Raw genomic sequence first — 15,020 nt, 5'->3', positions numbered from 1 at the left:
CTTAGGTTGGTTCCATATCTTTGCAGAAGTGCTATCTGGGAGTCAGGGACTAGAGTAAAAAACCTCAGAATTTTACTTGGTGTTCTATTGTACTGTGGCTGAGCTGGGACTCACACCACAAGGTGCAGTTCTTCCCACTCTTACCTCTCTTATCCAATGGCAGAGGAGCCCCGCCTTGTGGCTAGTGCCACCACAAGTTCATAGGGAGTACTGCCAGGCTACTGCTGGTGTTCTGTTAAGGCCTGAGGGCTCTTCAGTTAGCTCGTGGTGAATGTTGCCTGGCCTGGCACCCTTCAGGGGAGTGGGCTCCCGTCTGGCCCAGGGATGGTCCAGAAATGCTGTCTAAGAGCCAAGGACTAGAATTGGGGACCCCAAGGGCCTGCTTGGTGCTCTAGCCCTTGTGGTCCAGCTGGTACATAAGATGCAAGTCAAAGACCCCTTTACTTTTCCCTCTGCCTTTCTCAAGCAGAAGGAGTCTTTCCTTCTAGCCATTACAGCTGGAAATATCCTGTCTCACCTGAAGCTAGTAAATGTCAGTGTTTCACCCAAGACCTCAACATAATACCTGTGTATCACTGCTGGTTATTCAGGGTCCATGGGCTCTTCAGTTAGTAGGCGACGAATACTGCCAAGAATGGGTTCTTCCCTTCAAGTCAGTGGGTTCCCTGTGGCCCAGGGAGCATCCAGAAACATCATATCAGAACTAAGGCCTGTAAGGGGGGACTCATGACTCTGACCAGTGCCCTGTTCTGTTGTGGCTGAGCTGGTATTTAAGATATAAGACAAAGTCTACTCACTGTTTCCTTTCCACTCCTCAAACGGAAGGGAGGTGTCTGTTTTGGTGCCCCAAGCTGTTCAGCCTGGGATTGGAGGAGGAGTAGCACCAGCACTTTCGCAGTTGCCCTGGCTGGTGTCTCAGTAGGTCACATGCCCCTCCCCATTGTCTCCCTCCCCATTGTCCTCTGGCTTATAGCACAGTTCAGCACTTGGATCCACCTGGGAATTGTAGTCCTTGTGGCCTAGACTGCCTTTCGAGTTTATGTAGGGCCCCGGAACAATTTAGCAGGATGGTGACAAGGCTTGTGGGAACTCAAGTTCTGGTTACTGAGATGGGTGATTCCCCTCTGGCTGGGGCTGGTTTAAATGCTCTCTCTGTGAGTGGGCATCAGCTGAGTTTATTCCAGTTTTGCTTTTTGCTATAATAGGGCAACACTGAGTTTAATGCAATGTCTCACAATTGCTTCACCCTCTCCCAAGTGCTCAGATTCTCTCTCTGTACCATGCTATCACTACTGGGGGATGTGGGAGTGTTGGCATCGATGATTCAAGACCGTTTTTCCTGCCTCTTCAGTGCCTCTTGTAGTCATAATAAGTTAAAACCAGGTGCTTTCAGTGTTCACCTGATTTTTAGTTCTTACAAAGGTGTTTCATTTTTGTAGGTAGTTGTTACATTGGTGTCCTTGTTGGGAATTAATTGATGGAGCCTTTTATTCTGCCATTTTGCTTACCTCCTTTTTTTGGTACCATACACTTTTTAGAAGAGAATTTTTTTATTTTCTGTTTCTATCCTTGGTTATGTCATTAGAATAAAATCATATTAGAAATTATGGAAATTTAGTTGGGAATTGTGGCACACGCCTGCAACTGCAGCTACTCAGGAGGCTGACGTGGGAGAATTTCTTGAGCCCAGGAGTTAAAGACCAGGCTGATTAACAGAATTAGACCTTTTTTTAATTTAAAAAAATGTGGAATTTTAGAAATGTAAATTTTCTGTCTCAAAATCTGTATTACAAAGGTATTCCGTTGTGTTTTCTAAGTAATTTCATTAAGAATATACTCAAAATTCTTCATCTAATTGAATAAAAATACTTTGCTCAAAATAACAATTCTAGAAGCAGAGACTCTTTAATAATCATATGTAAGACTTTAATTTCAGTTTTTTGTATTGTAGTTTGTGAAAATATCAACTCAAAATTCTTGTATTATATTCTTAAATTTTAAATTTCAGAAGTGTTTGTATTTAACTATTTAAATAATCATTTAAACACTCCTGCATTAGTATGAGCTACTGGAGGTTAGAAAACATATTTGTTTGTATCCTGGAATACCTAGAATAACATCTTGCATGTAACAATTATTATAATATTTTGAATGTAAATACATAAATGGACAAATGGATTTTTATATAGTGGAGTATTACAGGTAACATAATATGCATAACTTACCCAATAATTAAATCTATTGCATTTCTAAAATATGGCTTAATCTGATATAGCCTTTTAATGTTTAGGATGTATAAATTCAGATGTGTTATGTTGTAAAAATATGTCATAAATAAGAAGGAAATGAACTAGAAATATGCAATCAATAGAAAAGATGGTTACAGTATATTTTCTAGTATCTTTCAACTCTAAGTTTAGAATTTTTGATTAAAAAATTTAAACTTTTTTGAGCCCCAACTCATGTTCTAGCAAATCTATCTTTTCAAGCCACACGTCACTCTGTAGAATTCCAATTACTAATTCTTTGTCCAAGTGGAAAGTCGATGGAACATTTCTTTTAAAATTTTTCTCTCTCCGTAGTAATAATGTTCCTCAGGTAGTGATAGCTGATCATGTTTAACTAATGTATCATTTTATAGTATAAAATTAACCTCTTTATTACAGCAATATTTACAGAACACTGATTGTAAATACTGAACAGTATTATCTAGGTGATACTATAGACAAAAGTCTCTTTTATGTCTGTTTCTCCATGAATCATACTGTACTTGATTATTTTGTCTTGGGGCTTGCTTGATAATTATAGATGTATTTGAAAACTGTTCTGTTTTAGAAACTTTTATTTTAAGTTTAGAGGGTACATGTGCAGGTTAGATATAGAGGAAAACTAGTGTCACAGGGGCTTGTTTTACATATTATCACCCAGATATTAAACCTAATAATCATTAATTATTTTTCCTGATCCTTTCCTTCTTCCTACCCACAGTACATTCCAGTGTCAGCTGTTCCCCTCTGTGTGTCCATCTACTCTCATTATTTAGCTCTGACTTACAAGTAAGAACATGTGGTATTTGACTTTCTGCTCCTGTGTTAGTTTGCTAAGGATGATGGCCTCTAACTCCATTCATGTTCCTGTAAAGAACATACATAATCTCATAATTTTGTATGGCTGCATAGTATTTCATGGTGTGTATATGTACCACATTTTCTTAAATCATCAACTTGGATAATCACAACTTTATTTTTATGCTAGATTCCTTCAGTTTTTATTTCGATTATTTTTGGGGGAACAGGTATCGTTTGGTTACATGAATTAATTATTTAGTGGTGATTTCTGATATTTTGGTGTACCCATCACCCAAGCGGTGTACATTGTACCCAGAGTGTAGTCTTTTATCTGTCACCCTCCACTTTCTCCTGAGTTTCAAAGTCCATTGTGTTATTATTATGCTTTGAGTCCTCATAGCTTAGCTCCCACTTCTGAGTGAGAACACAGGGATGTTTGGTTTTCCATTTCTGGGTTACTTCACTTAAAATAATGGTCTCCAACTCCATCCAGGTTACTGTGAATACCATTATTTCATTCCTTTTTATGGATGAGTATTATTCCATGGTATATATGTGCCACATTTTCTTTATCTACTTATTGATTGATGGGTATTTGGGCTGGTTCTGTATCTTTGCAATTGTGAGTTGTGCTGCTATAAACGTGTGTGCAAGTGTCTTTTTAACATAATGAGTTCTTTTTCTCTGGGTAGATACCCAGTAGTGGAATTGCTGGATAAAATGGTAGATCTACTTTTAGTACAGTAAAGACTCTCCATGCTGTTTTCCATGGTGATTCTATCAGTTTACATTACCAGGAGAAGTGTAAAGATGTTCTCTTTTCACCACATTGATTTCAACATCTATTTTTTTTTTTTAATTTTTAAATTATGGCCATTCTTGCAGGAGTAAGGTAGCATCGCATTGTGGTTTTGATTTGCATTTTCCTGATAGTGATGTTGAGCATTTTTTCATTTGTTTGTTGGCCATTTGTATATCTTCTTTGGAGAAATGTGTATTCCTCTCCTTTGCCCACTTTTTGATGGGATTATTTGATTTTTTTCTTGCTGCTTTGTTTGAGTTCCTTGTAGATGCTGGATATTAGTCCTTCATTGGATTCGTAGTTTGTGAAGATTTTCTCCCACTCTGTAGGTTGTCTGTTTACTCTGCTGATTATTATTATTATTTTTTTTTTGCTGTGCAGAAGCCTTTTAGTTTATTTTTGCTCATGCTACCGTGTTTAGGAACCTTCATACCCTCAGTCTGTATTTTGTCTCCCTTTCAAAATAGGGCCTATCTTCACAGTAGTTTTTCAACTTCTCAGGCAGAACCGACTGTTGTCCCTTTTGTGCCCTTACTGTACTTTATTCACTTCTCTTTTATTGCTAGTGAATTAGACTTTTCTGTTTGTTTTTTATATATTTTTACTTTCACTTAAATATAAGGCAGAATCTGTCTTTTATATCTATTTTCAGCTTTTCCCAGGATATTGCCTATGATTTGATAGACACAGTGAATGTTTATTGTCTTAACTGGTTGACTGAGTGGGGGAGTGAGTAAATACATTTTCTTAAGTTTTTTTTTTTTTTTTGCTTTGTTTTTAATAGGATGGAGCAGCTAAGCCAGCAAATGGAAAAAGACAAAGTGGTACTGATATTATTGAATGCACTCCATGACAGCACACAAATAGTAACAGTTTAATTTACTGAATATCTCTGATAATTTTTTAATGTTTAAATGCTATTGTAAAAAACTTGCTTAAATATGTAGACTCAAATATAAAATCCATTTCTTCTAGATTTTTTTCATGCCTTTCTTCATAGGGCCAACTTCTTTTTCATAAATCTACTTCAACCCTCTGAATTTCTTTTTTGCTCTTTTATTTTATTGAAATATTGATGAATGGATATAGCATTCCATATGTATTTGAAATTCAGAGTGATAAATGTTCTCTTATGAATGTATCTGTGAATAACATTTTATAACATTTTACAGATGCACTGTCCTCATCAGAATCAGGACAAGAGGGCAATATAGAATCACTTTTGGATTCTGAGGTATTCTCTGTTTTTTTTTGTTGTTATTTTAAAAAATAAAACCATTTTGTGATGTTAAATCATAAAAGAGGTTGCTTTGACTGTACTTCCTCGCCTCATAGTAGAATTCTTCTAATTTGCAGGGTTCATTTAAAAAGGCAGAGTAGTACAGTGAAAAAAAAAAAAAGGCTTAAAAGTCAGAAGGAATCAATTTGGGTTATGAAGTTAAGTTTACCTAAAAACTAAAGAATTATTCCAGGTCAGTGTAGGGCCACATGTATGACTGTATGGTATATCTGGATGTGTAAAAGTTCTAATGAGATTCAGAGAAAAACAGTTTGGACTGTAGTTTTTCACAACTTGGAACTTGAACAGGTAATGCCTGGGAATTAAAAGCATTAATACATTTGGATTATCCAGTATAGATCTGCAAGGAATATTTCAGGAGAAAGAAAAGCATGGAGAATAGTAAATACTTTGGGCTATAATAACAACAATTTGGTTTAATGTTGTTTTAATAAGTAGAAATCTTTTTTAAAAATAGAACACATTGGGTACCTTTGTGGCAAATGATGACATTCTAAGGTGACACCCATGGAAAGACGTGGGAAAGGCTCGAGCTCTTAGATAGAAGCAGCTGCTGCATTTTGCTACCAGCACCAAGTTGAGGTCAAAACATGTTTACTGTCCTTGTTCTTTTTCTTAGTATCAGTGGATTCTTGTAAAAAAAATTATTTAACCTATGTGAACATAAGTTACCGCCTTCATAAAAACAATACCAGAATGTACCCTTTAGGTACGTGTAATGAGCAAATGTGTGTACAAATGTGAGATAAAATGGTCCCAGTGGTATTCAGTGACTTAATAAATATTGGAGATGTTTTGTGTGAACCTGAAGGACAGTAAATTGGCAGCAGTGTCAAGAAGCAATGGGAAAGTTAGAATGCACAGGTGGATTTCTAATTTGGGGTATTTTAAGTTTCAACAGACTATGGCTAGAGATATTATACAGCAATAGAGTGATTTAGCACTTGAGATATTCCCAAGAGATTTTAAAATCTTTTGAGATTGAATACCTTTCTGTTTTTGAGTACCAACTATGTGCTAGGCAGTTAGACACTGAATATTCAAGATGAGAGCTTATGCTATAGTACTAAGAGAAAAACAAGCAAACAGCTAACACTTGTAAGTTACTATACATGCTTTCTGTAAGGAAAACAGAATTTTAGGTTAGATGTTATTGAAGCAGTTTGTAGTTAGGATGGGAGTGGGAGTGAAATTCTGTAGTCAGAGAAGATCTTTATGCGTGTGAAATGTAATCTATCAACTAAAAAGTGAGAAAGAGCCAGCCATGTGAAAGCCTAGGAAAAGGACATTCTGGACAGAGAGAAAAATGGATCATATCTGTTCATTATTTTATTCTTACATCATAGAATGACCAGGAAGTGGGGTAACCATCATTATAATCATTTTTATTATAATGTTTAGGAAAGAAAATATGCAAATAAGTGCCTGGTGGATTTTTGATGATTCATAAATAAATGGTCTTACTCTTCCTTTCTCAAAATTAAGGCTTACTATATTTTTGAGGTGATTTCTTATTTGGGAAAGAGTTGCTTACTATTGCTACTATTTGCTTCCTTTTATTTAAACACAATCTAAGGAAGTGTTTACTACTACTTTGTCATTTTATTCAAGCATTTTTTCTGTCAGTAAATATTTTTTACCAAGAACTATTTAGATTTTTCCAACTCCTTGTGTGCCTAAATGAAGCAGCTTCTATAATGTTCTGTTTATACTAAACGTGGCATATGCTGAAGTTTCCTGTCATGCTATCTTAACACTAAAAATTCTATAGTTAGAAAAATTTTGAATGTTTAATGCTGTAAATATTATAGTAAGTGTATTGTGTTTTTTAAATGTCTTCTTACTTTTGGTGGGGAATGCAAAGTAGAGTGAGGTATTTTGAAGTAAGGTTTTGTTTTGTTTTTTTTTTTGCTGAAATATGCACGTAAGCTAATACGTGACTGTGAATGTGTTTACTTTGGCCTTCCATGCTTGGTTTACAGAGTCAGTAGCCATATAAAGATAAAAAATAAGCTTGACCTAGTGAGCATATATGAGGTTCTCTATTGAAATGTTTTAGTTTTCAATATATGCTTGTCTTATTTTTTAGTCTTTTAAAATAGGAAATTCAATTGTTTCAAGAAAGTTATTAGAAATTTTTTGTGGAACTTGTATTATCTTTTAATTGTAACTCTTTGTTGATATTAATTTGAACAGAGTATCTCTGAGAATCTTTCACAGAAGTATGTTGGTGAATTTTCTGGGGCTGCAGAACAGAAAGGAAAAATTACACTAAATGAACAGCTAAGAGGTAAAAACCATATTTCATTTAAAAAAGTCATTTACAGAATATTTGTTTTAAAACATCATCACTGATATATTCCAATAGCTGAAGAAAATCACCTATTAAGTGCATAGTAAGAAAAAAGAGAGGTGAAATGTTAAGTTATATATCTTATTAGATGTCAGCAACAAATTGAGAGTACTAATAAAGGAGCTGAATTATTAGTTTCATTTCAAGAAGCTGTAAAACCTAAGGAAAGTAAGGAAAGAAGAAAGAGAAAAGGAGTAAAAGAGGAAATGTTGAATGAGGCAGGCAGAGAGTACAGGGAGTAAAGGGAAAAGAGTGAAGGGAAAAGAAGCAAATGTATATTATAGAAGGTGGTAAAATGAAATAATTTTTCAGAAAAAGAAAGTGTGGGGTATTAAAAAGGCAGAAACAATATAAGGTGAGCTTCCAGTACCAAAACTTGTCAGGGAAGGGGCACAAAAGTTTTCTTCTTTTGCTGCCTTCCTCACCATTTTGACAGCATTAAGGATCCAGGTTCCCGATCATGCAGAGCTCTGCATCTACCATAGATGAACATAAGTATATATGGTCAGCCACACATGTCTATAATTTAACGTCATAAAATGTTGTTAATTTAGGCTGGGTGCGATGGCTCATGCCTGTAATCCCAGCACTGGGAGGCTGAGGCAGGCAGATCACTTGCGGTCAGGAGTTCGAGACCAGCCTGGCCAACAAGGTGAAACACTGTCTCTTTTACTAAAAATACAAAAAATAGCTGGGCATGGTGGCAGGCACCTGTAATCCCAGGTACTTGGAAGGCTGAGGCATGAGAATCATTTGAACCCAGGAGGCAGAGGTTGCAGTGAGCCAAGATTGTGCCACTGTACTCCACCCTGGGTGACAGAGCAAGACTCAGTCTCAAAAAACAAAAAAAAAAAGTTATTTCATGGGATACTATCATATAAGCCAAAAGAAGAGAATTGGAAAGAAGAGCATAGTGTTAGTTATGGAGAATTCAAGGAAGTTATTGCCACATAAAGAGTCCATTAGAAATAGTATGACTTGTAACGTAGTCTCAACTTAGGGAACATATTAGAGAAGAACTCAAAGATAGAATCCAAAAAGGTAAAAGGAATGTGGAAGCACATTCAGTGTACACCAGAGCATCTCTCTCAAATTTTAATCAATTAGCTGGGGACCTTGTTAAGAAAGCACATTCTGATTCAGCAGGTCTGGGATTCTCCATCTCTTAAGTTTTCAGGTGATGCCAATGCTGCTGGTCCTTGGTCCACACACTGAGTAGCAAAGGTATAGCTTCCCTTTAGATAAATCTGGGAGAAGAGGCATTGACTAGCAGCAGTTCAAGACATAACAGGATCAATGGAAAGCATTATTTTGCATTCATTTCTGAATGTATTTGTATTCAGAGGGGAGGGATCAAAGAGATAAAGAAATAGAAATTATAGATGTAAGATCCTACCACTAAATTAAGAGGAAAGTTGTCATGGGAATAATCCATAAAAAGAATATAGAAGGGAAGAAATCAAAACCACAGATCTAGGGATTACTTTTGAAAAGAAAGGGGACCTGTGAGGGTGGTAGAAAGGAGGAAAGAAATAAGGTAGCCTGGTAATTTTGAAGTAAATTAAGAGGGAACTTGAGAAAACTCACTTCCGATGGCTTCAGTGTATTCACACTGATAATCACACAGATAATGAGATTTTTGCTACTGCAGACATTATTGAAGGCAAGAGGGAGTGCTCAAATTGTATTAAATCATACTGACTCATTTCTTCCTCCATAACTTATCAGGAATAAACAATACATGTTGCATTGATGTTACTTAAATGAGATTAATCTAAATACAGAAGCACTGGCTGTTCGGTGATTTTTTGATAAGATAAGATAGCTGTTTCATAAACATTCTTTAAATACTAACATGATATACTAAACAAAGCTAATTTTAGAAACAAATTATAGAGTTAATCCTTTGAATATTAAAATTTTTATTTTCAAGGAATATTGCACTGAATTTGAAATTCAAAAGGTTATTAATATCTACAAATTCTGTAACAATTTTTTCCTATGTGGAGAAATATATCTCTGTTGCTTTTTATATACCTTCTTACATGAGTGAATCAAGAAATTTAAAAATGGCTAAACTGGAGGATACAAGAAACATAGGCATACCAGTAGCACATGTGGGTATGGAAATAAATGAACTTAAATTAACTGTTATTCTATATGTATATCCAGGCTGATCAATTCAGAACACTTTCTTTGATGAGAAATGAATTGTACATTCAACTGAACTGTCATTACAACTGTGTCCTTTCTAAATCACAGGGGAAATTAAAGAATACAATAAATACTCGTAGTATAATGATATAAATTATTCTAATGTGTTGCACAAAAGGCATGCTGTTCCATTCCATTATCAACTTCGACATTTAATCTTCTCAGGATCATTATTTGCTTCTCTGGTTAAAGATAATTTTTCTTTTTATTATCAGATTCCTGTTGACATATGTATACTTTTCTATTTTAGTTGCAGTCATTGGAAACCTAATCTCCCTTTTGATATGTTATCTGCATGTTTTATGAAATCTAAATTTACATTTTTTCTTCAGTATATTTCTGTCATGTTGCTGCCATAACAAAAAGTGCATCTCCAGACCAAAAGTCATCATTTTTAAAGTTGACCCTGAGGATTTAGCCCAATATTAATTCTGCATGAATGTATGGCTAGTTTTTTCATATTTGCATATAATTTTATTATATGTCTCATTTGCTTTTTAGAGTCTCTTGGGAAATATCTTCATTTGAAGATAATAACTTTTATATTTTCTTCTTGAATTATTAACTAAATATTATATGACATATACATCATACATTAATTATTTTGTTTCAAAGCCCATGCAGCCTACCATTGAAATGAAACATTCTGCTTCTAATAAAGCAGTAGAAATGAAGGATGTACAGACCTCCACGTCAGGTAAATTTTGCAATATAAATTTAACTCTGGAAAGATGTGTGTGTGTGTGTGTGTGTGTGTTTTATTACAGAGCATTTAAAAGATATACAAAATAGATAGTGGAGTAGAACTGACACCCAGCCTTAAGAACTATCATCACGTGCCATTTTTGTTTTATCTATAATTCAACCCATTGCCCCCCCCCAACTTTGTTATTCCTTTTACTAATTTTTTGGTGAGGTAAGATGTATATGCATTGAGACATACAATCTTTTTGACAAATCAGTATACCCGTATAATCTTTTTCCCTTATAAGACTAGAATTCCTCCACTTAACAATCATTAATGTGCATGTGAATCAGCTGGAAATATTTAAAATCCAGATTTTGATAAAGTAGGTTTAGGTTTTGCCTCAGAATTTGTATTTCTAACAAAGCACAAATCCATAGAGCACATGGCAACTAAACATTCTCTTTTATCTAAAGTAAATAAAATTTGATGAATACAGTTAAGGAAAATTGACCTCAGGTCAAAGGACAAATCAAAACAGGTGCACAATATCTTATCTGTAGGAGCATTTAGTTAACAATGATACAAACCAGCTAAACAATTTTATAATGATTTTAATCCCAAATTAGCAAAAGGGCAGGGCGCAGGAGCTGGGAGTCAGGGCAAGGGTGCTGCTGTGCTGAGGACAGTGGGGAGGATCGGGGGCTCCGTTTTGGGGGCCGAAGTGCTGCTGTGTTTCTTGGTCCAGGACAGGGTCCTCCTCCCATGCCCTAGCACAGCCTGGGAGAAAAAGCCGCGAACAAGGGTGGAGTGGAGCGCAGCCCAGGCCCTCACATCCTCCATCTTGAGGAAGTGGCTGCATTTCCATTGTGGCAGCCCCCTTCTGCAGGTGCGAGGAGGCCACTTCTGGTGCCGGTGCTGTGTCCCTGACCCCGGGTGTGCTCTCTCTGTGCCCCCCACTTCCTTTCCTCTCTGCATTGGTTTCCCTGTGAGTGACGTCAGAGAATCCTTAACAGCCGCTGTGGGCAGCCCAGGAGCATTCCTTGGGGAGCCTCAGCTCCTGCCGGGCTGCGCTAGGGCTGGGGACGCAGTGGGAAGACTGATGCGGGGACTTCAGGAGCTGTCACATGGCAGGGAGAAGCCTCAGTCAAGACCGTGTGTCATGATTTCTTCTACACACGTGTGGCAAGGTGCGAGGGTCTAGGCAATGGCTGCCAAACAGAGAGTGCGCCCCGGCGGTGGATGCAGGGGACCACAGCAGTGGGGACATTTCTCCCTGCCTGTCTTCCCCTGGGCCTGCCAGGGCCATCTTCTGTGCTCTATGGGGTGGGGGTCTTCGGCCCCCAGGAGGCTGCGGGTCAGTGTGACTCGGGGAAGTTTGAGATCAGGGGTCCCCTAGGGGCCGTGATGCAGGAACTGTACCTTTTGGGGCTGGGAGGTGTGAGAAGGTTCCAGGCCTTCCAGAGCCCACTTGGCTCCCCCTTCAGAAAGGCAGCCAGGCTTGGGATTGAGGGAGGTGATGCTGTGCCCCCTAAGGAAGGCTTCAATTCTCCCAGGGGACCTTAGAGGATGGGTCCTCTCCTGACCCGGACTTGAGGACACTTGGCAGCCCCTGGGTTCGTGCCTTTTCGCCCAGCCTTGGTCTCCCCTCCCAGAGCTCTAGGGTCAGGCCCAGGCCTGTGGATGTCTCTGAGTAGATGATCCCTGGACCTCCACGGACCTCTGGTCTCACAGCTGTGTGATCCTGGGGGCCTCAGGGACCTTGCTCCCCTCTGCCCCTGAGCCTGCAGGCTGTGAAACCTGTGGGTTTCTGAGCTGTCCCTTCTGAGACTCCAGGCAATGTAGGGGTTGGGCGAGAGCAGGCAGCGAGGTGTCCTTATTCCTGCAGTTCCATTCTGCCTAGCTCCTGTCCCCGAGAGAGCATGGGGCAGGGAGACAGTTCAGGCAGGACCTTGACGGCGGCAGTTCAGGTGCACCCAGGTCCTGTAGGGACTGGGTGAGCCCTGAGCAAACATTTCTTTTGGCTTTTGCCTCATGGGCGGCTCCACAAATTACAGCAGCCCAGTCACAACCACAGAAAGGTCACCTGGGCATCTGGACAGGTGTACACCCACCTGGTGGGCCAGTGGGTGCAGGGTTTCCTCCTTGACACCAGTGATACCAGAGGAGCTGGGGCAGCTGAGGGGAGATGTCTGTGGCCCTGCAGGCCCAGGTACCAGGGCATTGGAGCTGCCTCCCAGATTCGAGTGCTGGCAGTGGTGCTTCCAGTCCTGGCCCTGGGCTCTTCCATGCCCTGGACTGCTGACATCTGTATCTTGTAGAAGCCCAGATTTCCAGAGAAGCACCTGAGGGCTGGTGTGGCCCTGGGCAGGAGGCAGGGGAGGCAGGACAAGGGCCATCCAAGTCACTTCCATTTCCCTCCTGTGTCTCTGTGACTCTGGAAAATTCTCACCGTTGTGTTCCTGAAAGAGAAAAAGAAAAAATGTAATTTGCTAGAATTTTAACTAATGACCTGGGGGATGCTGCAGGAGGTGTGTACTCCAGGTGCCAGCACCTGAGGGTAGCGAACTGGGGGTGCAGCATAAGCTGGGGTGGGTGAGGGAGGGAGAGGGCTCACTGGGTTTCCTCCTCACACTTCTATTGCCACTAAAGCCAGCACAGACCTGGCAGCTGAGGGCTGGTCCTGGGTGGGCCAGGGGTGTCCTCCTGGTCTGCTCCCCCTCCTGCTCCTCCACCATTGCCTTTGGGTTGTCTATTGCACCCTGGGAAGCCCAAGTTCCCTACCAGCCTGACACTGAGCTGAGGCGGGGCTTTGGGCCCGGCCCTCCTCACCTGGGGAAGTGGGGCTCATAGGCACTTGGTGACATGGGCATGTTGCTCTGCCATAGTGAGGGGCCAACCTGGCTGTGTGGCCCAGCACCGGTGGGTAGCCTGCAGGTCGTCTCTGCAGGAGACTCCTCTGGCAGGCCACACACAGGATGCCCACAGAACCTTGAAAAGTTGTGACCCAGGAAAACCTCGAATCTTGTTTGCCCACTGCCCCAGTCTCCAGACCACTGGTATCTCCAGACGACCAGTACCTGCGAAGGCAAGTGAGACTGTACTTGGTGACAGGAATGCCCCCAGTCTCAGGAGCTTAATGCCATCCACTCGTGTCCTGCTTGTGGCACAGCCTGGCATGTCCCCCAGGCTCTGGGATTGGCAGCAGCACCTCCAGCCCATGTACCTGGCTGTGTGCGCAGGAGGGCACAGAGCCTCGAGGAGCCTGAGGCTTGAGGAGCTTTGAGGCCTGGGAGGGGCCGCTGTCACTTGTGTTCCATGAGATCCTGTCACATGGCCCTTCTCACTGCAAGGGAGGCTTGGAGTACAGAGGACAAGGGGCTGGGGGTACTCGGGGCTGCGTCTGCACATACTCCTGCCCACTGACTCTTCTGCCCTTGTCCTGGCCGCACAGCAGGGGCTGGTGGTGGGCCCAGCAGCTGGGGGACAGGGAGAGGGAAACAGGGTGGCAAATCATTACGGCTTACTTTTATTATTAAGATGGAATTCAGATAACATAAAACTATCCATTTTTAAGTGAGTAATTTGGTGACATTCAGCACCATCACAGCATTGCACAAGCATGGCCTCGTGTAGTTCCAAGACATTTCTATGACCACACAAGGAAACCCCATACCCGTTCAACAGTTGCTCCCTGCTCTGCTCCCCAGCCCCTGGGTTCTGTCTCTATGGCCTGGCCTCTTCTGCACATTTCATCATGACCTTTGTTTGGCTGCTGTCATTCAGCATAAGGTCTTCTGGGTTCCTCCGTGCTGTGGCATGCATCAGGTCCCCTTCCTGTGAGGGGTGAATAGTGTTCCATCACCCGTTCATCTGGGGACGGACTTGCATGCCTTCCGCCCTTTGGCGATTATGAAAAGTGCTGTCAGGGACATTCCCATTACAAATACCTGAGTGTCTGCTTTCACTTCTCTTGGGTACATACCTAGGCCTCAGGCGTGAAATTGCTGGGTAATTGCTTTGTGTTTTGAGGAGCTGCCACATTGTTTTCCACAGTGGTTGAATCATGTTCCATTCCCAGCAGCAGTTCACAGGGATCAGTGTTTATCACGTCCTCACTGCCCCATGTTATTCTCTGGTGTGTGTCTAACTTTGACCATCCAGTGGGTCCACAGTGTCATCTCACCATGGCTCTGGCTTGCCTTTCCCTGGTGACAGTGCTGCTGGGCATCTTTTTCTGTGCTTGCTGGCTAGCTGCATCTCATTGGAGTGGCATCTCTTTGAACCCTCTGCCTGTTATCTTCATCTGGAAAACCTAACAGCCTGTTCCATTTTTAGTGCCCTGAGTTTAAGCATCTCTCTGCCAAAGCATCGAAGTAGCTTCATCCAGAGGCATCTCCGTCAGAGCTTCAGCCCCGGTCCCTTTTGAGGAGGGCGTGGGATTATCTGATTTATCCTGTGGGCATTGAGTCACCACTATCCTTGGGAACCCTGAGAACATTCTCAGAAGACCTCCTTCCCCCAAACCTCAGCTGTGCTCAGACCCCTTCCCCACCCACAGCAGAGGGCTGCATGTCGTTTTAAGGGTGTCAGGAGAC

General features: G+C 40.9%; 1 protein-coding gene across 1 annotated transcript in view; it reads left to right on the top strand.

Moving 5' to 3' along the window:
• LOC129047416 (POTE ankyrin domain family member A-like) overlaps positions 1-15,020 on the top strand; it is a 117,824-nt gene that overhangs the window by 36,674 nt on the left and 66,130 nt on the right. The window contains exons 11-14 of the mRNA XM_063714854.1: positions 4,655-4,694; positions 5,043-5,104; positions 7,367-7,460; positions 10,353-10,434. The gene's annotated coding sequence lies outside the window, so the exon portion shown is untranslated. The remainder of the gene's footprint in view (positions 1-4,654; positions 4,695-5,042; positions 5,105-7,366; positions 7,461-10,352; positions 10,435-15,020) is intronic.

Source organism: Pongo abelii, chromosome 14 (genome assembly GCF_028885655.2).
Source record: "Pongo abelii isolate AG06213 chromosome 14, NHGRI_mPonAbe1-v2.0_pri, whole genome shotgun sequence".
NCBI lineage: Eukaryota > Metazoa > Chordata > Mammalia > Primates > Hominidae > Pongo > Pongo abelii.
Note: the sequence above shows the minus strand (reverse complement) of the source record. Positions and strands in the feature narration are given on the sequence as shown.